This window comes from Etheostoma spectabile, unplaced genomic scaffold, assembly GCF_008692095.1.
Source record: "Etheostoma spectabile isolate EspeVRDwgs_2016 unplaced genomic scaffold, UIUC_Espe_1.0 scaffold00019112, whole genome shotgun sequence".
Lineage (NCBI taxonomy): Eukaryota > Metazoa > Chordata > Actinopteri > Perciformes > Percidae > Etheostoma > Etheostoma spectabile.
Genome location: NW_022604679.1, coordinates 1 through 25,841, shown reverse-complemented (window position 1 = coordinate 25,841; position 25,841 = coordinate 1). Strand labels below are relative to the sequence as shown.

The following is a 25,841-nucleotide window of genomic DNA, read 5'->3' as shown; positions in this document are numbered from 1 at the left end:
GGGATCTGATCTCCAGAGAGACATGGAAAGCTCCAGACCCGATAGCAGCGGCACAACCCCACATGAGCCCACCGCCAGTGTTGGGGGAATAGCAAGCTAGCGTTAGCAAACTAACCAACCAGCCCGCTTAAAAAAAATAAAAATGTAATTTAAAAGGCACGCATTATACCCACTGATGGTGGTCCGTCCGTGGCTGCAAGACCTGGAGCTCACCGCCAGTGTTTCAGTTTGACTGTTTAAAGTGTTAGGATAATTAAAATGTATTTATTTATAAGCGGGGTTCGTTTGCTAACGCTAGCTTGCTATTCCACCAACACTAGTGGTGAGCGGGTCTGAAGCTATCCATGTCCGTCTGCAGCTGCAGGACCTGGAGCTCACCGCCAGTGTTTCAGTTTGACTGTTAAAAAGTGTTGAGATAATTAAAAATTATTTGTTTGGAAGCAGGCTGGCTGCTAGTTAGCTAACGCTAGCTTCCATGCTACATAAATAAGCCGGACAGAGTTGTCCCTCACAGAAAAAAACACAGGTAAAATTAAAAAGACACTGCATAAACTTTGCTACCGTGTGTTTATTTAAATATAGGTACACCTACATGTAGGGTGACGAGATTGCAATATAAGCCTATATATTAATAGTAGGAGTATCCATATGTCAAGGGTGTATATTTTCATTAGGCGGTGCAGTACAGCCCGATCCAGCAGGGGAGAGTTCTAGCCCAACCAGGCTCCTCTCTTTACATAGTAAGCCTCACTGGGTGTACAAACTAAAATGATAAGAGGCAACTTGGTAGACTCCTTACTGATGTTTATATCTGTGCTCACAATGCCCTTTTTTTTTTAAAACACCAGCCAATCACAAGTCTTACATGTGAATAATCAATGTGTGAGTAATCAGGGAGCTCACATAAAAAATAGTTGCAAGGTCTACCAAATGTGTAACTTTACAAGCTGTAAAATGTTGGAACCTTAGTTGCCACAGGTTCCAGGTTTCCAGCCCCTGATTGTTATCATCAGAGCAGAGTGGCGCAGCGAAACCCATCCTCTGCTAATTCCTGTGATTTGTATCAGCAGTATATTTCCAGTCTGTTGATGTTTAACAAAGCCTCTGATGTTGCAAGTGTCTGAAGTGAAACGTCTCTTCTCCTGCTAAAAAGTAAACTTAATTTAATGTTGAGTTTATTTCACCCATAAAAAAAGAAACTACAGTGCTCATACTCCTTTATTCCCGCTGTAACACACATAAAAACTGGAGTGTAATACAGTAAATATACTACACTACAGGTAATAAATACTGTAAATAGAAACTGTAAAACATGTACGTTTAAAGTGCTTTCTACCAGTCAGATTATCACAGGAGGTAATATCTTTTGCAGCTCTTTTAAAGACTCTACCATAATACCTGCTGGAGATGCCGGGTCCTCATACATGTAAAGCATGAGCTCTACCACTGAGCTACACCCCCTGAAGATATTCAGATTTTTTTTTTTTTCTGAGATAGACTTAGACTTATCTTTATTAATCCTTTTGGGATGACGCCACAAGGAAATTGAAATATTACGGAATAAAAGAAGAAACCGTGGTAAAACATGTAATGTTATTGTTGTATATGGCTTCAAAACCTGTAAATGCAACTGCGGTGGCTGGAAATCAAACCTGGGCAAAATGTTTGCACTGCTACGATATAAATCATAGTTGAAAAGTAACACACCTGTTGCCTTTCTGCTGGACAACACAACGTTCACTGCAAATCTTGCAACAGAGACTGATAAGAAATACATTGGTGGAGACTGGTTGCTTCCAGTACCTGTGAGGAAACAGAATATTGTTTATGAAGGCCAATCTGCGATTTGGTATACTGTGATGTGTCATTGGTTTGCTACCACTCTTAAAAAACACTGCTCATTGTCGGCAGGACTTGAACCTACGAAGGGAGACCCCAATGGATTTCGAGTCCATCGCCTTAACCACTTGGCCACAACAACATGATAAGCAGTGCTATGACTGTTTGCAGAAATGTTCATGTAGCACCTCAACACACCATATAATGCCTAAGCTGCACTTGCAAAATAGCAGGGTGTTCAAATACTTATTTTCCTCACTGTATGATTCCTATGCATTGTGTATGGTAGCCTTTACAATGTTATTTATTTATTTTATCACCACACACACAGCCTTAGCAGAGCTAACCCCCCCCCCCCATCTTTATCCTCATGCTTGATGGTAATAAAGCATCAACAGAGAGAAGTTGTCTCCGTCAGTGTTTTAACAGACACACCTGGGGCCAAGTTGGAAACCAGAATCAGCTTTAAATCCTTTTAAGTTCTAATCTAGTCCTCATTAAGTTTAAATGATTTCACTGGAGTGAGTTATTATTTTTGCTTCATCAATACCATATTGAATCTAATTGGATGAGAATATGCACGGAATTCTCACAAAATCCAACTTGATTTCATATCTTACTCGGTCAGAATCTTATTAACCTGGAGTCCGAGGCTGTGTCTCAAATCGCGCACTTCCCTTAGTGCACTTACAGAAGTACACTTCGTGCACTACGTACTGTCTTGCATAGTGCGTAAATTTTGATATAGGAGTGTTGTCTCAAATCGCGCACTTCCATGTGCACTTACCGGAAATGACGATCACATTTCATCCCATCTTCTTCTGTACAATTGGGAATTTCACCAGGGAGAGCATTCCAGTCTGCTGCTGTGTTTCGCGAAAAATAATTCCTGCTTTGTTTTTGATATTTTAACAAAAATAAATGTGATATATTTATTTGCTCCGTGTCACGCCAGGATGACGATTGCGACCCGGCCGTCATGTCACCCCCCCCCCCCCCCCCCATTAGCTGAAAACAGTACACACAACTGTATCGTAATATTCGTTCTTGTTACTGCACTCTTAATTCATTAATTATACCTATTATTTGCAGTCCACTCTTTTATGTATATACTTATGTTTCTGCTCTAAAAATAAGTAAAGTAAATATTCATTCATTACGTTACTGTTCATTTTAATGCTCAGCGGTTTCATGAGGACATTGTTGCCCATAGATAAGACTGTTGTTATGAAGCATTACCCCTTACAACTTACCTAATAGACAAACCATCATTACATCTTTTAAATAAGTTGTATTTTTGTTCTAAATGGTCTTCATACAGTGACAATACAATAGTGAAAGCAGAGGTAACAGACCTGACATTTAAATAGACCCATTCCTTTATATTCATTATATGTTTGCTACAGTCATGCACCGTGTAATACAAAAGATAACAAAGTTAAATACTTTTAATATAATTTTATTTAAAAATGTGCTTGTAGTTCTGCAGGCTCCCCCCCCCCAGGCCGTAGCTAGTCTGATGGGGATAGGGACCTGAGGGGGGAGCAGATTCTCCAGGGGATCCTTCTACGGTCTGATGGCCATCGTCACCCCTAAATGACGGCCCTCTATTCCTCGTTGGTCCCTGAAGAGACGGGTTATACAGGATAATCATCAGGGGGAGGCAATATATACAGGATATACATCAGGTGGAGGCAGAAACAGTGGATACGTTTTAACATTACGCTACTGTTAACGTTACTGGCAATCAGCTGATCGCTATTTCGCTGAGCTAACGCTCACGTCGGATTATGTACAACTTGTTAAGATCATACATCTAACACTAAAATCGTCTACAATGGGACAAAAGTTTAACACAAACAACAATATACTACAACACATGTAACGTTAGCTTATAACTTATTTGCCAACATGGTTAAACTGCCGCTGTTAGCTAAGGTTGGCTTGCTAGCACGTCAAATTACAGTACTAATAAACGTTATAATTCGTGGTACAAAAATGATTATCGACTGTAAAATTAACCAAATATATATTTACAAGTGGCTTATATGTATAGCAAAAAGACTCACGTTCAACTTTGTATTACTCCGTCGGTCTCGCTGTCGCGTCTTCGGCCGCCGCTGTCAAAAGTTTTTCAACGGTTGTTAGCTCCGCCCCTTCTGCTACGTAGACAAGATGGCGACCGTTGAGTGTGGAAAGTGTCCATCCATCTACACTTAACTTTGTGACCGGTTTGAGTACACCATCCGGGTATTTTAAGTACTCTTCATTTGACCGCACTTCGACAATGTGAACGCACTATGTACTCAAATAGTTAGTATTTAGTACAGAAGTGCGCGATTTGAGACACAGCCCCAGTCTCTGTCACAATAAATAAGCTATATGTTTTAGGCCTGTTGGCAAAAGTCTACTTTTACTTTTATACTTTAAGTAAATTTCCAAGCCTGTACTTTGTTACTTTTACTTGAGTAAAGAAGTTAAATCAGTACTTCTACTTTTACCAGAGTATTTTTTAACATAATTATCTCTTATTACTTCTACTTGAATACGGGAAGTGAGAACTTTTGCCATCTCTGGATGTTAACAGGTAACTACATCCGTCAAATAGCTACATTTGTGTAAAGTAATCAACAGGCTTTATGCCCGTGTTGAGTAGGGAAGATAAATGTAATGCGTACTCCTACGTTTTTTCTTCTTCTAATATTTATCATGAAACGAGGAAGTGATATAGCGCCCTAGTAAACAAAAAGTGAGAAAAACAGCAGTGAGAGAAACCAATCAAGGGACTGAAGAGCAGGAAGAGGGAGAGCCAGAGGAGTTCTGGGAGTTTGGAGAGAGGGCGTGTGATGAAAGTGAGGGCTCTGACACAGAGAGGGATATTCCAGAGGGTGAGGAAGATAAAGAAGAGGGTGAGGAGGATGAAGAAGAGAGTGAGGAGGAAGAAAACATAAATGGGACAGAGAGAGGAACAGCCAGAGGGACAGCAAGTGGATCCATGTGGATCAAGTACTGCACCGTCAGGTTTGTGATGAAGAAGGTTCTTACTATTTTCAAAGCAGTGCAATTACAATTTCATTGTAGGTCTGCTGTGTGTCCTTAAAATTGTGCTTTCTGTTGTCAAATTCTTTTTTTGTGTCAATGCGGCTAATTTTACATGCAGGTATACATGCATACAGTGGTATGCATGCGTTTAGGAACCCATGCTGAAGTGACCAAAAAGAGAAATTTAAAAAATCATCTTTTGGAAATTGAGCTTATTGCCTTAATTTAATAAAAAGGAAAAATCCAACCTTTAAGGACATCAAATGCGTTGTCCAGTGATGGTGGTATAGTGGTGACCATAGCTGCCTTCTAGCAGTTGACCTGGGATCAATTTCCAGCCATTGCAGTAGTTTTCATTGTGTGGTTACTTGCTTTATTTGTCAAGAAGTAACCAGAAAGGTTACTTGCCCACCCGATTTGATAAAAATATTAGATCTCTGTTATGGTACAAATAAGTGAGCATATCAACCAATAAGCTGCCTCCACGAGGATCCACAGACACAGTCAGGGCACTACAATTTGTTCTTTGCCCGTGTCTGGTAACTACTACTAACTAATTGAAAAGATTATGAACATTTGTCCAAACAGGTGTAGCTCTGCTTTTTGTATTATCTCATAGGTACTGGAAGCAACCCATCTCCACCAATGTATCTCTTAGCATTTATTTTCAGTCTCAATGCCCAGATGTGTTACAAGATTTGCAGTGAACGTTGTATTGTCCAGCAGAAAGGCAACAGGTGTGTTACTTTTTGATTAGGATTTAAATCATAGCAGTGCAATCATTTTGCCCAGGTTTGATTTCAAGCCACCACAGTTGCATTTACAGGTTGAAGCCATATACAACATTAACATTACATGTTTTACCCAGTTTTCTTCTTTTATTCTGTAATATTTCAATTTCTTTGCGGTAAGTCATTCCAAAAGGATTAATAAAGATAAGTCTAAGTCTATCTCATAAAAAAGTCAACAAATCTGAAAATCTTCAGGGTATGTAGCTCAGTGGTAGAGCTCCTGCTTTACATGTTACCCCTAAGTTCAAACAGCAGAGCAGAATAGCACAGCGGAAGCGTGCTGGGCCCATAACCCAGAGGTCAATGGATCAAAACTATTTTCTACTAAATCCTATAGCAGAGGATGGTTCCTTGAACTTTCCCTGCAGTATAGCGACCCCTGCTGACCTATTACCTAAAACTACGCATCTCTTCCCCATTGACTCCTCCAAAATCACGCACCTGCTTCTGAAGCATGAGTTTCTTGAATAAAATAAAGATTGAGTATGCTGAGATCGACTATGGTCACGTGATTGCACAACGACGTTTGATTGGTGAAACACAGTCACGTGGTAGAGCCTTCAGCGGAAGACTCTCTCTCTATAGCTCTCTCTGGAGCTGCTTGTCAAAGATGGATGGATGGTTGGAACCCTGGTCACTAGCTCATTGTAATCTTGCATGACAGGCAATCCTGTAGGAGGCGCTGTAGCTTAGTGGTTAAAGCACCTGTCTTGTAAACAAGAGATCCTGGGTCCAAATCCCAGCAGTGCCTCATTATCAGTTAATGTTTATGTTATCTGCACTACAAAGAGTGTATATATTTGTTATTTGTTTTTGCTATAGTGCTTAACAAGCATTATATAATTTTGCCCAATTGTGGCGTGTTGATGGGCAATAAATATCTAAAGTGAAATGGATTGGACCCATTTTTTTAATGCTTTTAAACCTTGTTGTTGGGCTGAACGTTGCCCAGGTGTACACCAGGACCCTGTGACATCACTGTTGGGTGGGTTTCAGGTGCATGTGATGCTGACTGAGGTCAGAGGTGAAATGAACATGAACTTTACAGGCCAAGGCACTTTGGGCACTGACTGTGTGATTTTAACATCTTCGATGCTGCTGTAATAAAAATTAATACATTTATTATTTGATATTAGTTGACTATATTGGGATATACAACTGAAGGAAGAATCTATATGCCTTTGCATTTGGATGCTTTTCTGTTGTTTAGATATGGCTACATTCACATAAAGTATCCAAAGAGTACAATACTGCATTCTGTTCAGTTGTTTACACCAAGTTCCTCGTTGCTGCTAATCCAAGTTTATCCCCAGAGGAGATGATGACACAGCAACAGAGGTAATCTCTCCAACAACAAGGTGCTGCTGGGATTTGAACCCAGGATCTCCTGTTTACTAGACAGGCACTTTAACCAACTAAGCCACAGCACCTCCACGAGTATCAACCGTGTTAAGTCTTAATTTATTTGGTGCAGAGACTACCTCTGTTTGCGTGTCATCATCATGTCAACCCAACTCCCGTTAAGATTAGGGTGACCAGACCTCCCCGGTTGCCGGGGACAGTCACCGATTTTGGCTACCTGTCCCCGGCTGGATCAGTCCCCGGAAATGTCCCCGGTTTTCACTGTGACTGAAAGACCCGAAATTGGAATGAAAGAAAGAAAAAACTGACAAAATGGAGCCGATAATCGCACACCCAACACACGCAGGCTCTAGACCGCCAGAGCCAGCGGTGCTCAGAGCTCAGAGACGTTTTAGAAGCCGTATTTTACGATGCTAAAATCACTGATTATTTACATGGAGTCTGGTGGGTTTAGCAAACGCAATTTCGCGGACTTTTATGTTTTAAAAAGGATCTTAATCTTTAACAGAAAGGTCGACCTCCTTAGAAATCCTTCCCATAATGTTGTCAGACCTGAGTCTTTTAGCAGCTAAACAAGCACTTTTATGAACGTAAATACAAGCTGGACAATTATCCTATTAACTTACAGTGCAGCGATCTCGTTTAATATGCATCAATGTCAGAGGAAAATATGTCCTCAGTAGTTTTTGTTGTATCTGATTCTCAATGAGCTGTTGCAGAAACAAGCCTGAAGCAGTAAAGCAGTAGTTCAGTACATTACAACATTATGAAATATTGAGACTTTCTATCTTGAAATATTAAGACTTTCTATCTTGAAATATTAGGACTATAAGGACTTTCTATCTTGAAATATTGGAACTTTCTATTTTGAAATATTAAGACTTTCTATCTTGAAATATTAAGACTTTTTATCTTGAAATATTAGGACTTTTTATCTTGAAGTATAAGGATGGATTTTTTTATCTTGAAATATTAGGACTTTCTATCTTGAGGTGTAGTGGAGTGGAGTAGGAAGTAGCAGCAGGGGTGGGTCTAGGATCATACCTTGCGGGGGGGCTCAGCCCCTAATAAGAACAGCTCTAGGTCTAGTGTCCCCGTTTTAAGTTTACAAAAATAAAAACATTACTTGTTTTGGAGGTAAATACGCTTCTGAGCTGAAAATGTCCCTGGATTTTGTCTGAGAAATCTGGTCACCTTAGTTAAGATACCCTGGTAGCAAATGAAAATGGCATGTTACATTTACACAGAAACACCAATTACATGCCCACAAGGTGTTCTATTTGCCTGATAACTAATGAAATTAATTAATAAATGCACTACTTTGGCTTCACTACAGTTCTGTGTCAGTCAACTGCTCCATTTCACTCACCACAGAGTGAACTTTAACCAACTAAGCCACAGCACCTCTGGGGATGAACACGGCTGCACGGCTATATTGGAGGCACTCGGTGTAAACAACTGAACAGAGTACAGTGGAGTATTGTGCACTTTGGATACTTTAAGTGAATGTAGCCATGTCTAAACAACAGAAAAATATCCAAGATGCAAAGGCATATAGGGAAGGATGATATTTTGAGAAATTACAGTTTATTGGCGGTTGACCTCAACTGAGGAGGTAATAGAGCGGTGGAAGGTGATTCTTCCTTCAGTTGAATATCCGATATAGTCAACAATATCAAATAATTAATTTATTAATTTTCATTCCAGAAGCGCGAAGACGTTAAAATCACACAGTCAGCGCCCAAAGTGCCTTGGCCGGTAAAGTTCATGTTTATTTCACCTCTGACCTTAGTCAGCATCACACGCCTGAACCTCACCCAACAGTGATGTCACAGGGTACTGGTGTACCCGGGGCCACATTCAGCTCCAACAACAAGGTTTAAAAGCATTAAAAAATGGTTCCAATCCATTTCCCTTTAGATATGTATTGCCCATCAACAGGCCATAACTGGGCAAAATTAATTACGGTTGTTAAGCACTTTAGCAAAAATAAATAACAAATATATACACTTTGTAGTGCAGATAACATAAATATTAACTGACAATGAGACATTGCTGGGATTTGGACCCAGGATCTTCATTAAGTGATAACTAGGCACTGTTGGGATTTGGACCCAGGATCTCCTGTTTACAAGACATGCGCTTTAACCACTAAGCTACAGCGCCTTCTACAGATAAGCCTGTCTTGCAAGAATACAATGAGCTAATGAACAGGGTTGCTTCCATCCATCATTGTCCAGCAGCTCCAGTAGGGGACCCCTACAAACTCCGGCAAATGAAAACAGCTGAACGTGTCCTTGAGCGACGCCTCAGGACTCACTGTTGATAGGCAGGCCTACCGAGAACAACAGAAGTCTTATGCAAGGACCTTGAGAGATGAGAGACCCTTTCCCATCATGCCATTTCTCATGGAAAGCCATGGAAAGCTTAAAACACAGTCCTAATTTAGTCCTCCTCAACAGTCAACATAGTGTTTGCTGTGTGGCGTGTCTGTTTTTATTTCTCCCATGTTAACAGTATTGACCAATACGGTAGGCATTCTAACCTCAGCTGACACGCTCACGCCACGCAGGCAGTGTGCAGGAGCCCTAAGCTTCCAAGGTAAGACTGAAATTCATGATAATAAAACCTTTATAATCTTCACACTAAAGTTGCAAAAACACCTCCAATAAAAGGCTTTTATTCGCTTTACATGGACACATGTAATGTTAGGGTACAATACAACATCACATGTCACTTTAGTGATCTAAAAAAATCAGGCAATAACTGGGTTGCACACGTTAAGTATCAGCAACCATGTGGTAACGCTTCATACCATGATGACCAGGCACTGCTGGGATTTGGACCCAGGATCTCCTGTTTACGAGACAGGCGCTTTAACCGCTAAGCTACAGCGCCTCCTGCAGCGAAGTCCGTCTTGCAAGAATACAATGAGCTAGTGAAAAGGGTTCCCTCCATCCATCCATCTTTGTCCAGCAGCTCCAGCAGGGGACCCCAAACTGCCCTTTGCCGAGCCACATAAACCAGCTCCGACTGGGGGATCCCGAGGCGTTCCCAGGCCAGGTTGGAGATGTACTTTCTCCACCTAGTCCTGGGTCTTCCCCGAGGCCTCCTCCCAGCTGGACGTGCCTGGACCAGCTCTCTACGAAGGCCCCCAGGAGGCATCCTTACCAGATGACCCAACCACCTCAGTTGTTTAAACCGAGTACCTCCATAATGGCCATGCATCCGTGTTCATCCCCAGAGGTGCTGTGGCTTAGTTGGTTGAAGTGCCTGTCTAGTCAGCAGAAGTTCCTGGGTTCAAATCCCAGCAACACCTTGTTGTTGCAGAGATTACTTGTACTTGTTTTTAAGTTGCCTGCTAATCAGATGTTGTTGTGGGCGGGGCATTAAGTCTGACTCAGAGGTGAGTGAAATGGAGCAGTTGACTGACACAGAACTGTAATGGAGCCAAAGTAGCGCATTTATTAATTAATTTCATTAGTTATCAGGCAAATAGAACACCTTTTGGGCATGTTATTGGTGTTTCTGAGTAAATGTAACATGCAATTTTTATTTGCTACCAGGGTACTTTCACAGGGATTGGGTTGATGATGACACGCCAAAAGAGGTAATCTCTCCAACAACAAGGTGCTGCTGGGATTTGAACCCAGGATCTCCTGTTTACTAGACAGGCACTTTAACCAACTAAGCCACAGCACCTCCACAAGTAGCTACCCTGTTAAGTCTTAATTTGTCTTTTACCTTGTATAAGCTAAACATACAGTATACTGACTGGCAGTAATCGGAGTAACGGGTTAGCTTGCCTAGGCTTGGCGGATCAATCCTATCCAGTCAGTCTGCAGAAGAGGTAGAAGTACCTGGCAGGTCTCTCCCTTCAGCAGTTTGAGAACGCCAGCCCACTCCTTCCCATTGGTGCTGATCATCCACATCTCACCCCCATAGAGCCAGTGAAGCTCGGTCCACCAGATGGAACACTCACCATTCGAACCAGACTGGGGGGGAACGTTTCAGAGCCCAGCACGGATCGTGGAGCAACAGCTACGGCCGCAACAGTACCTTCTGACGTCCACTGTTCCTTCCAACATGGAGCTCTTCCAGATTGTTGAGAATCTCTTGCAGCTGGATGTGCTGCCACACAAAAATGAGAAAGTGGTAACCAGGTCAAGACAAGACCAGGAGGCAGTAAGTCTGCTTGAAGAGAAGACTACGCGTGTGGAGGTGGACAGAAAACTCTGCTATGCTGTAACAGTTTCCCTAACTCACCCGGCAAGGGAAAAGTACAACGCATAAAATTAAGGTAATGGGTGGACCTCTGATATCTATCGGCTATAATTTAAACATATAAGTTCAGATTTTTTTGTTCTGCAAGCTCTCACCTTCGGCCTCATATTTCCCTTCATATGAGTCAGAGCCAGCAGCACTAAGGAAGAGCAGCCTCTCCTACGGCGAGTAGTGGCGACCCACGGAAACTTTGGTTTCCCAGTCAGTTCCAGTAGTACAGGTGAGAAGTGGTGGATAAAACGAGGACTGTGGGTCGGCGTGTTGGTACGTGAGTGGAAATACATCCACATGCTAACGCATATCCAACGCCATCACCCAGACATGCCAATCACTGGAACGAGACAAAAAAAACTGTCCAACGTCTCCTCCCTACAGTGGTTAACAGCCTTTAGATCCAAATACAAATAGGGCCAAAAAATCAGTGAATCAATCAGGATTTCCACATCACCTTCAATGCCCCGTATCCACTCGTAGAGTAACCTGGCTTCAAGTATTTGCTGTATGTACGCAAACCTCGTTCCAACATGCCATCCCGTCCACCGGGACTTCAGTGTACCGTTCCAACCCTTTAATACATGTCAATCAAGCTGAGCTTGTAAAGGCCATACAGTCTGATTAGTTAAGTGGAAACACCTGTGGAGTGGAACATGGATGTGTAGAGATGGGCTTTCAAACAATGTACCTTTTTGACATGTCAAGTAGGAAAAGCAAAGGTAGAAATAAAATGAATTATGGCTTAACTCAGTTTACGTTTTTACACCGGACATAAGGCATTACAAAGTCAAGAAAGTAGGTGTTAACCCTTTCAAGTAACCTTGTCCAGCATGGACTGGACATTCTTCAAGACTGACTATAACTTCAGTTAAATAGAAAGCTTAGTATGTTTTATTACTTTCACACGTGTTAGTTTCCACATACCTGCTACTACCACTCTGAACATATTCCCTTCTTCAATACTCCATAAAGAAGCAAAGAACAATCATCAATGACAGAGAACATATGAAGTGAATCATTACTCTCTGTCAGCCTCACGCTCAGAAAGGAATATCACGACTCAGCATCGTGGTCAGCGAGACCAAACACTTTAGAAACACATTCCCCAAGTCAGAAACTCTAGAAATGATCCCTGAAAGTATAGTCTTGGTTAGTCGGGGGGGGGGGGGGGGGGGAACTGCATCTCATTCACTGCAGGGTGATTGTCACTCAGGGTTCAGAGGGACAGAAGCTAATCGTTACGTGCTCCAGATGACTCTGAGGTGAGAAAATCTATTTAGATCTTTAAGAAGACCGATATGTAGATTGAATTAGATTTTCAGTCACTGTTGTCTCAATACTTCAGTGTCAGCCTACTTATTCTCTCCAATAAATGCTCCAGTCCTTTCTTTGCATTAATTGGTCTCAGAATGTTGCGGGTTAACCACCACTGTTGATTATTGGGTACAAAAAGCACTCAAGATATGTATTTATATCATTTTTTTAATGTCTCCAAATAATGTTAAAAGTCAGTTTTTGGTAATTTTAGTATTCGCTGGTTTATTAAGTCAATTCGGCGATGACGTCACACTGGGGAGCGAAGTCTCAGCCTGGCACTAGAACTACGGCGACTGACTGGGATGAGGAAGAGGAGGAAAAGCCAGCAGCCAAATATTAACGAAATAACGAAACGGGCATATTTGTGTTAACCATGACACGGGACAACAATGGGACGGTTGGGTTTAGGAAGCAATAACGCACTTCTTTTTCCCACAGCCCTCTTTTTAGAAGCATTGGTAGCTCAGTCGGTAGAGCATCAGACTTTTATTCTGAGGGTCCAGGGTTCAAGTCCCTGTTCAGGCGTGCAGTTGCACATTTTGCTTGATGCCATGATAAATTGTACACTTTGGCAATCCTTAACACTTTCAGACACTGTATCATTTAAGTAACATGCACAAGTCTTTAAAAAGAAATGTGACTGTTTTTTATGCAGGTTTGCATCATAACAATGCGGGTGCTATCTCTAAATGATCAATGGGCACCTACATCCATCTTGATGGCACCCAAATCTCTGTGCTGATCTCCCTGCTTGGATGGCAAGTCATCTGGTGGATTTTTTTCCGTCAGAGGAAGCTGATCAAGAGGGAGAGTTGTTTTATTGTACCAACTAGCAGTAAAGTTTATTTGTCTGGAGCCATAAAATTGCATTAGTTATCAACGTTTTCAGCGAAAAAGAATACCACAGCTTAAGTCCCTGGTAAGGCAACAGCTTGATTGTGTGATATGTATGAAGTGCTCGCTATTGTATCTGTCATGCAGGTTTGCTGGATGTTCACAGTCGCTAGTCGCCATGATGAGCTGTGACTTTGAGCTTTTTAATTAACCTTTTTGGCCATTTTCAACCAGTTTGTGCAATAACATTTGGTGTTGCATTGTGCAAATTATGGTCTACCCTCCTGCTGTCCAGAAGACTGTGATCATGGCAACAGCTCAATGGTCTTCATTTACTTGCACTTTAATCTGTAGTTCAGCAGATGGTTTTTTTCCACAGTCACTTGCTTTTGAAGCCTGGTAGCTCAGTCGGTAGAGCATCAGACTTTTAATCTGAGGGTCCAGGGTTCAAGTCCCTGTTCAGGCGTAGAGTTGCACATTCTGCTAGATGAATTGTCTGTTTGACATGCCTTAACTCTTCAGACACTGTCATATCATGTGTGTTCCATGTGCAGTTTCTTTAAAAGAATTGCAGCTGTTTTTCAAGCAGGTTTGTATCATAACAATGTTGCTGGTACTCTAAATGACAATGGGCAACCTACATCCATCTTGCTAGCACCCCATCTCTGTACTCATCTCCCTGCTTGGATAGTAGTGTCCAAGGACGTACCATTTATGGTCTATACCCTTTTCATTGGTTTGCTACCACTCTTTAATAATTCCTTTCATTGTATCACTCTCAGAAATAACCAAAGAATGACAAATTCCATTCATGTGCTTGTGTTCAACCACCTGTCACTGTATTTTTAGCAGCAGTAGTGTTTTTTAGTTTTTTTAAAACACCTGCCCCGTGTGAGGGTTGAACTCACGACCTTCAGATTATGAGACTGACGCGCTGCCTACTGCACCAACGAGGCAACAAAAGATATTGCAATGGTTGGGAAAATCTCAGAAAAACTAACAATTTGGTCGTCAATCTTAATAAAAACAATGTATGTGGAGACATATGTACTCACACAAAGGCTAAAATTGACCCTAGATGCTTTGTCATGACCCCATGAAAAGGCCAGGACAAAAGACTGTGTGCAAAGGTTGCATACATGTATGCATGGTGTATGCATGGATGAGTGTGAGGTATGGTGTCAGTGATTTATGCTGGACAGTGTAAAACTATCAAAGATGAGCGGGAGAGGTGCTGGACTGAGAGACCTCTAGGGCAATCACAGATGCACAACCAATAATAAAACACTACTGAGTGAATAAGTTCAGAAAATGAAGAACATTGTTCAGAAAGCTTAATGAAGCTTCATTTGACCATAACTATTAACCACCTGAACCTGGTAAAAGGTATGAGGTTCTCCTGCATAGCTAGCCAGTGATTTACCTCCTGTAGATGGTGGTCGGCATGCGGACGAGGCTTGGAAATTTGCAGATGGTAATTCAGAGGAGATGTAACAGTTTAAAGTGTAAAGTAACTTAATTTTCTAAATTGTCCGCCTACAGTGGCATCGAGAGCTCTTCTCTAATATTACCGGGTACGCAACAGCTATTCAACTTTAGAAGGTATTGTTGATCTCAGAAACAACGATAGACAGCACCATCTTATCACAACGCCCATGTTTGTGTTCCTTCAAAGTTTGCAAAAACATTCATCTGAACTCGCAAATCAATTGATGAGATTTTGGAAGTCAAAGGTTCAATGTCAAGGTGACTGTGTCCTCATGTCTGTCCATCCGATTCTTGTGAATGCAATATCTCTGGACGCCTAGAGGGAAGCACTTTAAATTTGGCATACATAACCACTAGAAGTCGCGGATGAACTGATTTCGATTTTGGAGGTCAAAGGTCAAGGTTACTGTTTCATTACGTCTCCTGAACTGTATATGTATTTCTCCTGAACTGGTGATGGGGATGCTCTGAGGATGTAAAGCCCCGGTGGCCTAATGGATAAGGCACTGGCCAGGGATTGTGGGTTCAAGTCCCATCTGGGGTGGTTTTCAGCAGATGGAATGGAAGTGTCATGAGTGTCATGAGGCCTCTGACCCAGAGGTTGATGGATTGAATCAGGCAGATTAAAAAATTGACATCCACTACCCTGTCAGCATCCTGTAGTAATGCTGACTTTCCAGTGATGTGGTTGGGCTGTTTACAGGGTTTGATCATATCCATCGGTTGCATGGATGGGACATCAATACCCCGGTTCTATCACCTGATCGCTGTCTTGTCTTTGTCGTTCGACGACTATTTGGGCTCACACCTTAACACACCCGAAGCATCTCAGCCTAAAATCACGCTGCACCTCAAAGGACTCTCAAGCACTCCCAGCTGTGCTTTTGCAGAAGAGCGCCTTGTTTTCTTTTAGCTTGGGAAAAGGCTTTAGCTTATGACAAGGTAAACAGATTGCACCATAGTGCTACTCATTAGAGTGTCCACTTCAGTTATGTATTGAAGCACATCCTTAGAGCTAATGGCCCTCATTTATCAACCTAACGTACGACTGGCTTCACGTGAGATTCATGAAACGTTCGTATCACACCAATCAGAGCGTAAGAATGATCGTACATTGATAAATGCAGCGGCTAGAAACAATTGTAATTTAAATATCACGCCCTAATATATTCTCAGTTTTGAGGCCTCGCCTCTATTATTTATGACATGGCCAGACATAATCCGGCTAAGAAGCGGCACTTTTCAGAGGTGGGGATTTAAAGCCTGACATCCCAGGTGCTCTGGTGCAGCCAGATACCACCAGGCCCAGGGGAATATGCCGCCATAGAAAAATGCAATCCTACCCGATGAGAAGAATAAACATTGTGAAAATAACGAAAATATGAATACATTAAACATATATGGGCATTGAACATATTGCTGCAGTCTCAGTCTTTGGATGGTATAGGTAGCGCCCCGTCAGACATGTCATGATATAGCAGGTTCTCATGACTGAGAACCTCCTATATCATGACGTGTTTAATTTACTATATTATAATTTTTGAGACAGGTCCTACTGAAGCTCTACTACTGAAGCTAGGCTCAGTCAGGATGACCGAGCGGTCCAAGGCGCTGCGTTCAGGTCGCAGTCTCCACTGGAGGCGTGGGTTCAAATCCCACTTCTGACAACTAGTATTTTCATTTGGAACTAATGTCTAAGAGTTGATATTGGGAATAAAGAACTTAGCAGTTTATAATATGCATGAGAAACGCAATTCCAATGCAGCGTTTTGTGAGCATCTTATTGTCCACACATGTAAAGTTCCTTAGGGGCCCGTAGTGGATGAAATGGTAAAACATTTGGCCCTGGATGCATAGAATTCCTGCCATATTGAGCGACAAAGTTTGGGTGTCCTGAAAAAAGGGTCTTGAACTCTATCTCGCCGACCTCTTTTTTTTACTGTTTCTTGTTATGTCACGGCAAGAAGTATTATGCTTTGAGTCGTTTGTCCCATCTCTACATCAGAATCAGAAATAAAAAAAAACATCAGACATATGCAGTCTCTGTGGCGCAATAGGTCAGCGCAGTCGGCTGTTAACCGAAAGGATGGTGGTTCAAGTCCACCCAGGGACGTTTGTTGCTTAATAATCTGGAGTAAGCCAACTCTAGGGTATATCATTCTGCAGGTGAATATAGAGCAGCCCAAAGATAACCCAAGTGGCGTTACCTTTATCTGAAGGTACAGTTCTGAAAACCATGTACTGTACATATTATCTTTACGGTCATTGGTATGCAGGTCACTTGATGTAATACAATCAAATACATAAGGCCAGACAGAGACAAAAAGTGAGAGAAAGAAAAAGAGACTAGCTGTCAATAGGATAACCAGTTGAGATTGTGTGCATCTTTGAGAACTGTAAGTCATATAACTGACGTTGTCAGTTCATTTAAACTAATGAGGAAGAATTTGACAAATCAAAATTAAGTCCAGTAACTTATTCTTTCAAACATCACACCTGAGTCTCTCAAGTCCTGACCATTCCCTGACCGGTAATCGAACCCGGCCACGGCGGTGAGAGCGCTGAATCCTAGCCACTAGACCATCAGGGAGTCACAGCTTTCAAATTTATCTTTGTAGATGTGAGTTTTCTTTTCACTTACTGAATGACTCATATTGTTTTAGGCGAGGAATGGCGCCTGGCTAGAGCTTCAGAAGTAATACTTACCATGAAATATGTCTTGTCCTTCACGCACGTAACGCTGTGCAATCTGACCAGCACTAACACCTTCCACCATCAAGCACTGGCGACTGGGATCCTAGTAACATGTTTATTTGAGTAACAAAGGGTGAAACTGGGAGAAAACACAATGACCATTACTTAGATAGTAATGAGTCACAGATATTAAACAAAGATAATTGTAAAAACAATATAACTACACAACAGGCTAGCAAAAATGTAAGATGAAATAAAGAAACACGTAATGTATTGTTATACAGTGTACGTAGTATAACCTATGTTGGGTATCTAAATAAACTAAGATATACTTACATGTGGCATTACCCAAGATACAAGTGGTAAACTAGCTTACTGAAGTATATCGTCAGTTAGGGCTGAACAATATTGTGTTTTAGCATTGACATCGCGATGTGCGCATGCGCGAAAGTCACATTGCAGGACGTTACGATGTTGACGTTAATACTTTTTTGCTGCTTGATAGAAAAGTAACCTTTCACCGTTTCTCCTTTACATGATTATTACCATCCGACCGTTCCCCTTTAAGACAGGTAGCCATGTAGGCAACGTGTGGATGTGATAAGGTGACCAGATTTCTCAGACAAAATCCTGGGACATTTTCAGCTCAGAAGCGTATTTACTTCCAAAACAAGTAATGTTTTTATTTTTGTAAAACTTAAAACGGGGACACTAGACCTAGAGCTGTTCTTATTAGGGGAGCCCCCCCTGCTGCTACTTCCTACTCCACTCCACTACACCTCAAGATAGAAAGTCCTAATATTTCAAGATAAAAAATCTTATATTTCATCATTATATTTCAAGATAAAAAGTCCTAATATTTCAAGATAGAAAGTCTTAATATTTCAAGATAGAAAGTCTTAATATTTCAAGATAGAAAGTCTTAATATTTCAAAATATAAAGTCCTAATAGTCCTAATATTTCAAGATAGAAAGTCCTAATATTTCAAGATAGAAAGTCCTAATGTTTCAAGATAGAAAGTCCTTATAGTCCTAATATTTCAAGATAGAAAGTCTTAATATTTCAAGATAGAAAGTCTTAATATTTCAAAATATAAAGTCCTAATAGTCCTAATATTTCAAGATAGAAAGTCCTAATATTTCAAGATAGAAAGTCCTCATGTTTCAAGATAGAAAGTCCTTATAGTCCTAATATTTCAAGATAGAAAGTCTTAATATTTCAAGATAGAAAGTCTTAATATTTCAAAATATAAAGTCCTAATAGTCCTAATATTTCAAGATAGAAAGTCCTAATATTTCAAGATAGAAAGTCCTAATGTTTCAAGATAGAAAGTCCTTATAGTCCTAATATTTCAAGATAGAAAGTCTTAATATTTCAAGATAGAAAGTCCTTATAGTCCTAATATTTCAAGATAGAAAGTCCTAATATTTCAAGATAGAAAGTCTTAATATTTCAAGATAGAAAGTCTCAATATTTCATAATGTTGTAATGTTTACTGAACTACTGACAGCTTTTGCTTTACTGCTCAAGGCTTGTTTCTGCAACAGCTCCTTGAGAATCAGATACAACAAAAACTACTGAGGACATATTTTCCTTTGACAGTGATGCAGTATTAAACGAGATCGCTGCAATGTAAGTTAATGGGATAATTGTCCAGCTTGTATTTACGTTCATAAAAGTGCTTGTTTAGCTGCTAACAGACTCAGATTAATATTCTAAGTGTCTGACAACATTATGGGAAGGATTTCTAAGGAGGTCGACCTTTCTGTTAAAGATTAAGATCCTTTTTAAAACATAAAAGTCCGCGAAATTGCGTTCGCTAAACCCACCAGACTCCATGTAAATAATCAGTGATTTTAGCATCGTAAAACACGGCTTCTAAAACATCTCTGAGCAGCGCGGGCTCTGGCGGTCTAGAGCCTGCGTGTAGGGTGTGCGACTATCGGCTACGTTCTTGTCAGTTTTGTCTTTCTTTCATTCCAATTTCGGGTCTTTCAGTCACAGTGAAAACCGGGGACATTTCCGGGGACAGATCCAGCCGGGGACAGGTAGCCAAAATCGGGGACTGTCCCCGGAAACCGGGGACGTCTGGTCACCCTAGTATGTGACGTTAGTCCGACGGGGTTTGGTATGGGAAGTGAGGCTCTCCGTGTGTAGAAAAGTAGCCTACCGTTGGCAACAGCTGCCTCTGACACAGTGATGTCATAGTATTTGATGGGTAGTGAGTGACGCTACAGTAGTTGGGGTTTTATGTTCTCCTCAAATACAAACTAAACCCCCTGATTAATGCAACATAATCACAACGTCTCCCGGCCATTTCCCACCGCAGAAAGCTGCAACCAGTCAGGCTAAAGCTAATATAGTTAGCTTAAAGAAACCAGCAGAAAGCTGCTACCAGCCAGGCTAAAGCTAAAATAGTTAGCTTAAAGAAACAAGCAGAAAGGCGCTACCAGCCAGGCTAAAGCTAAAATAGTTAGCTTAAAGAAACAAGCAGAAAGCTGCTACCAGCCGGTCTAAAGCTAATATAGTTAGCCTAAAGAAACAAGCAGAAAGCTGCTACCAGCCAGGCTAAAGCTAAAATAGTTAGCTTAAAGAAACAAGCAGAAAGCTGCTACCAGCCGGTCTAAAGCTAATATAGTTAGCTTAAAGAAACAAGCAGAAAGCTGCTACCAGCCAGGCTAAAGCTAATATAGTTAGCTTAAAGAAACAAGCAGAAAGCTGCTACCAGCCGGTCTAAAGCTAAAATAGTTAGCTTAAAGAAACAAGCAGAAAGCTGCTACCAGCCAGGCTAAAGATAATACAACTAGCCCAAAGAAACAAGAGGCATGCAGGTCTGGTCAGTTTATCAAACTATCGAGCTGACCCCGCTAGTCGACCACAACCTGAAATTTAGAGGAAGCAACATGCAGTCACTCTCATTCACGTCAGCCTGGATTGATTATTATATGAATACAATGGTGTCATGCTAGTCAACCAGAGTATTTCTACCTGATGTCCCTCTCCAAAATCACTTCAGAAGAGTAATGTTAGTCACAGCGCTTACTTGCTTTGGTGTTTGTAAAGCAATAAAGTTCAACAAAGAATATGAAGGTAAATATGGTGCAAATGTGAGAGCGCGTAGATGTGATGTGAGCACTTAGAGAATATGATTTCAGAGCTTGTAGAAAAAAATTCTGTACTTGTACTTAATTTCATTTTTTTTTTCACTTCAGTCACTTTTCCACAGCGGCGAGTCTGCACCCTCGACTTTTGCAACACTTCTTGCGATACATTTGGTGCAAAACTAAGTTGTACCTGTGGACTTCTGTGGAGCTCTGAGCCAACAGGATGGGGGGGAAGGGGCAGCAGGGTTTTTATCCCCAGATGAGCAGTGACGTGCAGTCAGGGTAGGCAGGGTAGACAGTGCCTACCTTTGCCAAAATTCAAGCATAAAAATGTTTATAAAGTAGGTATAAGTAGTATATAAGTAGGTACATGCAGAAACATGTCAAAGGCACGTCAGGTTGGCGGCCTGGTCGCCCAGCGTCTGGTTGGCGGCCTGGTCGCCCAGCGTCTGGTTGGCGGCCTGGTCGCCCAGCGTCTGGTTGGCGGCCTGGTCGCCCAGCGTCTGGTTGGCGGCCTGGTCGCCCAGCGTCTGGTTGGCAGCCTGGCGCCCAGCGTCTGTTGGCAGCCTGGTCGCCCAGCGTCTGGTTGGCAGCCTGGTCGCCCAGCGTCTGGTTGGCAGCCTGGTCGCCCAGCGTCTGGTGGCAGCCTGGGTCGCCCAGCGTCTGGTTGGCAGCCTGGTCGCCACGCGTCTGGTTGGCAGCCTGGTCGCCCAGCGTCTGGTTGGCAGCCTGGTCGCCCAGCGTCTGGTTGGCAGCCTGGTCGCCCAGCGGTCTGGTTGGCAGCCTGGCGCCCAGCGTCTGGTTGGCAGCCTGGTCGCCCAGCGTCTGGTTGGCAGCCTGGTCGCCCAGCGTCTGGTTGGCAGCCTGGTCGCCCAGCGTCTGGTTGGCAGCTGGTCGCCCAGCGTCTGGTTGGCAGCCTGGTCGACCAGCGTCTGGTTGGCAGCCTGGTCGCCCAGGTCTGGTGGCAGCCTGGTCGCCCAGCGTCTGGTTGGCAGCCTGGTCGCCCACGTCTGGTTGGCAGCCTGGTCGCCCAGCGTCTGGTTGGCAGCCTGGTCGCCCAGCGTCTGGTTGGCAGCCTGGTCGCCCAGCGTCTGGTTGGCAGCCTGGTCGCCCAGCGTCTGGTTGCAGCCTGGTCGCCCAGCGTCTGGTTGGCAGCCTGGTCCCCAGGTCTGGTTGGCAGCCTGGTCGCCAGCGTCTGGTTGGCAGCCTGGCGCCCAGCGTCTGGTTGGCAGCCTGGTCGCCCAGCGTCTGGTTGGCAGCCTGGTCGCCCAGCGTCTGGTTGGCAGCCTGGTCGCCCAGCGTCTGGTTGGCAGCCTGGTCGCCCAGCGTCTGGTTGGCAGCCTGGTCGAGCGGTTTGGGTCCGTTCAGGGGCAATTGAACATCTGCAAGTTTTTGAATAGCTGCCTCAGCTTCTACTTCATTGGTTTCCAGTTTGCTGAAAAATACGTAGAAATCGATAAATTCCCAACTACCCTTGACATTAATACTGTAAATAATTTACCATTTAGGCTTCTTTGTTTTTGATTAAAAAGTAAAGTATTAAGTAGGGATGAGCCGAGTATTCGGCTGAAACGAGTATCCGGTACGGATAAAGCACTTTTGCCGAGTACAAGTATCATACGAGTAATGCGAGTCAATATCCGTGCTCGGATTGAATGAAAGTCTCCACTGACTGTGTCTCCGTTCTGTGATAGGCTAGTCACAACGCCTCTCCCTTACACTATTCTGTGATTGGCTAGTCCCAGCGCCCCTTCCCACACACACACCAAATTCTTTCTGTTGCTGTGTGCAGCTCCGCTCACTCAGACACAGGACACGGAGAAGCGAACAGCTCTCTCCCCTTCAGGTCTGCGGGGATTTTCCGTTAACATTTAGGGTTTCTTCAGCTTCAGTTTTATACTTCAGTTTGAACTAGTACCTATCAACCAGGAGACTTCTGGTAACATGGGGATTTTTCAGACATAGTGATGGTAGAATGGGACTCCTGTTGCATCTCTGCCGTCTGTGTGGTTTTTTATTAAACTGCCTGCTGGCTCTAACCAGTTTTTTTTGAGTTTCTGAAACTTTCGTGCCACCCCCCCCACCCACACAAATTAAAAGTTAAAAAAGAAAGTTTTATTATTGAGTATGAAAACTATTGTTCATTACATTTTACTAAATTGCACCCACATTGCTGTATTTATTGTTGCAAAACTTGTTCTGTATACAGTTTGTTTGTTACCATGACACCATTAATCTGAAGCTCGATGCTGTCATATAAATAGTTTTTAAATCAGCAATAAATGTAATTGTTGTATTCATAGAAATTCCCTTCAACAAATATACTGTAGGCTTATATAGTTTGTTACCATGACAACACCACTAATCTGAAGCTGAATGCTGATGCTGTCATGGAAATAGTTTTCTAATCAGCAATAAATATTACAATTTCTGATCAACCCATATCAATTGCATGCTAAAAAAATAACATACCGGTTAAAGCCCCGCCCATTTCAAGACAACCAGACCCACTTCCGAGTTAAATCTGACCATATCCGGTTTAGGCCCCGCCCAGTCCGAGTACGGATCCGGACACAGATAATGTGGTAAACAGATACAGATAATGCTATACTCGCTCATCCTTAGTATTAAGACTTGATACTGTGGGAATATTATATTCAGGTATTGTGATTAATACTCAGGTATAGTGATTAAGCTTATGCACTAGCAAATGAAACAAAGACCATGTCAGATATTGAGTAAAAGAGAAGTATGCTGTAACTTGGTGGCATCCTGTTGTTCAACTTAGCCACAGCTGGCAGGAAACCAACATGATAGTAAGGCCTGAGGCCATGCTGACCGCACAATCAGCAGAAGGTAGCATTCTCTCACCACGCACACGCACGCACTTTGAACCAATAGGGCTCCCCTAAGGAGAACGCATTTAACCTCTGCGTACCTCTGTTTAGGCGCCTTTTTGGGGACCTCTGAACTAGTCAAGTTCCATTAGGACCATGCACGTTTAACTGCCCAGAATGCATTGCTCTGTTTTCTGAATAAATCATTTTAATCCATAATCAAATCTAGAGTTATTTCTTAACTAATGGTGTCCAGATGTGAGACACTCCACGTGGGGTTCACGACAATACCTCCAAAACATTTAATTGGTAATTAGGCCAGTGTGTTTGTTTAAATCATTACAAAATCTGTATTGAGATTAAGCTAGCACAGCAGTTGTGTTCATGTGCTGCATTTACTTGGTTTGGGAAATTCCACAATCTCTACAGAGCCACCTTAGCTTAAGTTGGCTGACTGACTATATAAATGTCTGAATAATTTGAGAAGCCAGCTTTATACCCACATTGTATGGTCAAAATAGCTTAAATTAAACATGGGTTGGAATCCCCATTCCAAAAGCGAGACAACTTAACCTTAATTTACTACATTGTGCCACAAAGAACCTCAGCTGTTAATACAATTGCAGCATTATCCCAATACGGTTTCTTAGAACCTGCTCACCTTTTTTAGCGGCTTGGATCAACTTGGACTCCATTGACTGGAGAAGTGCAAAGGCCCTCTTCATGGAGATATCATTGGGAGACATCTGTAGTACAAAATAAATTCAGTTAGTATCCGTAAGTAGCTCTTGAAAGATTCTGTCACCAACGTTCTTACCTCTAATCATTCTCCTCTGCATCGCATCATCATGTCTTTCATTTGTGCGCCAACTGGCAAACTCAAGCCTGAGGACAATACAACTGCTGTTAATCAAATGTTTCTGCTGTTTGGACCCACATATCATGAACTTGCTAAATTTCATTTCAGTAATTGTGTAATTTACCCTACTCTTTACATTCGCTATACCCACTACATATTTGAATACAACTTCAAACAGAAGAAATGTAACAACTTTGTTAATCCAAACAGTCAGCGCACAAACAAACAAAGACCCAAACAGCTGCCATCACTCCAGTCACCAAGAGAAACTGGTTCCTGGTGCTACATGCCAGGTAAAAACCCATCATGCAGGTAGCACAGCTGTTGCTGATCAGCCTGATTGGCTCTCTCTGCTGAGTCAGTGATAGTTGAGTCAGCCCATGAAAAATGGGAATTGGAAGCAAGGGACATGTAAGACTATGTTGTAAAGAAAAGTCAGGGAAGTTGTGTTTTTACAAGAAAGAAAGTCAATGATGTTTGTCTGAAACACTGTTAGACTTTTTTTGTAAATTTGCGTTAACTTACTGGCAACGTGCTGTGACTTCCGATTACAGTATCATAACTGTACGTGTTTTTTTACAGTATAATACCCTTACTGTAACTTAGTTTTACAGTAGTAAAAATATCCTTAGTTTTACTGTTTAAAGAACTCCACAGTGGCAAAGCCCAGGGATTGATTAAAGTCGTTAAGAAATATTGTAAGGAGAGCTGTCTGGTTGACACACCTCTAAAACATTGTGGGAGGTCTGTGGCAGTGCCTAGGAGTGGCAGACCAGGGTGGTTGCTCCCCTCTTCAAGAACAATGGCATTGCCCACATTCAGGAGTATCACTATGCTCAGGCTGCTTGGTTAATCTACTCCAAGGCGCTGGAAAAGTCAAGTTAGCCAATCCTCAGCGAGGAGTGTAACCAATGTATGTATATTCAGCAGGTGGCAGTGGAGGGATTTGAACCCATGCCTTCAGAGAGACTGGAGCCTTAATCCAGCACCTTAGACCCGCGCGGCAACACTACCTGCAAAATATCACTCCCCAACTTGTGACAAACACAAGAACGTAACTAACGGTATGCTTGTCAATGTTATTGGAACAAAAACGTTTGCAAGGGAAAAGCCAAAATACTTACATCTGAAAAAATGTTATCACTCTTTGTCATTTTTCTCTGGCATGGGATTTAGAATCTGTAACTAATAAGTAGGTTTAGGTCTGTGAATATGGGCTGAGCATTTACCTGGGCGGAATTTGTGAACTTCTTCTTTTTGCATATTCACGTGTAAAGAGCCATTACTCCTCCAACTGCCCACTATTGTTCCAGAGACAATAGATATACAGTTTTAGATTGCAAGGTAACTGTCCAAGACCAAGGACTTCACTGAAAAACCTCAAGGGATCAAAAC

At 42.3% G+C, this 25,841-nt stretch overlaps 8 non-coding genes across 8 annotated transcripts; 2 read left to right on the top strand and 6 right to left on the bottom strand.

Annotated features, from left to right (window-relative positions):
• Positions 1-1,899: 1,899 nt before the first annotated feature.
• Positions 1,900-1,981, bottom strand: trnas-cga (transfer RNA serine (anticodon CGA)). The gene has a single exon. It is a non-coding gene; the product is annotated as a tRNA-Ser (tRNA).
• A 4,369-nt stretch (positions 1,982-6,350) lies between these two features.
• trnat-ugu (transfer RNA threonine (anticodon UGU)) lies at positions 6,351-6,423 on the top strand. Its single transcript has one exon. It is a non-coding gene; the product is annotated as a tRNA-Thr (tRNA).
• A 605-nt stretch (positions 6,424-7,028) lies between these two features.
• Positions 7,029-7,102, bottom strand: trnat-agu (transfer RNA threonine (anticodon AGU)). The gene has a single exon. It is a non-coding gene; the product is annotated as a tRNA-Thr (tRNA).
• A 2,025-nt stretch (positions 7,103-9,127) lies between these two features.
• Positions 9,128-9,200, bottom strand: trnat-ugu (transfer RNA threonine (anticodon UGU)). Its single transcript has one exon. It is a non-coding gene; the product is annotated as a tRNA-Thr (tRNA).
• Positions 9,201-9,859: 659 nt separating this feature from the next.
• Positions 9,860-9,932, bottom strand: trnat-cgu (transfer RNA threonine (anticodon CGU)). Its single transcript has one exon. It is a non-coding gene; the product is annotated as a tRNA-Thr (tRNA).
• A 730-nt stretch (positions 9,933-10,662) lies between these two features.
• trnat-agu (transfer RNA threonine (anticodon AGU)) lies at positions 10,663-10,736 on the bottom strand. Its single transcript has one exon. It is a non-coding gene; the product is annotated as a tRNA-Thr (tRNA).
• A 1,508-nt stretch (positions 10,737-12,244) lies between these two features.
• Positions 12,245-12,460, bottom strand: LOC116683789 (small nucleolar RNA U3). Its single transcript, XR_004330705.1, has one exon. It is a non-coding gene; the product is annotated as a small nucleolar RNA U3 (small nucleolar RNA).
• A 4,530-nt stretch (positions 12,461-16,990) lies between these two features.
• trnan-guu (transfer RNA asparagine (anticodon GUU)) lies at positions 16,991-17,064 on the top strand. The gene has a single exon. It is a non-coding gene; the product is annotated as a tRNA-Asn (tRNA).
• The last annotated feature ends 8,777 nt before the right edge of the window (positions 17,065-25,841 follow it).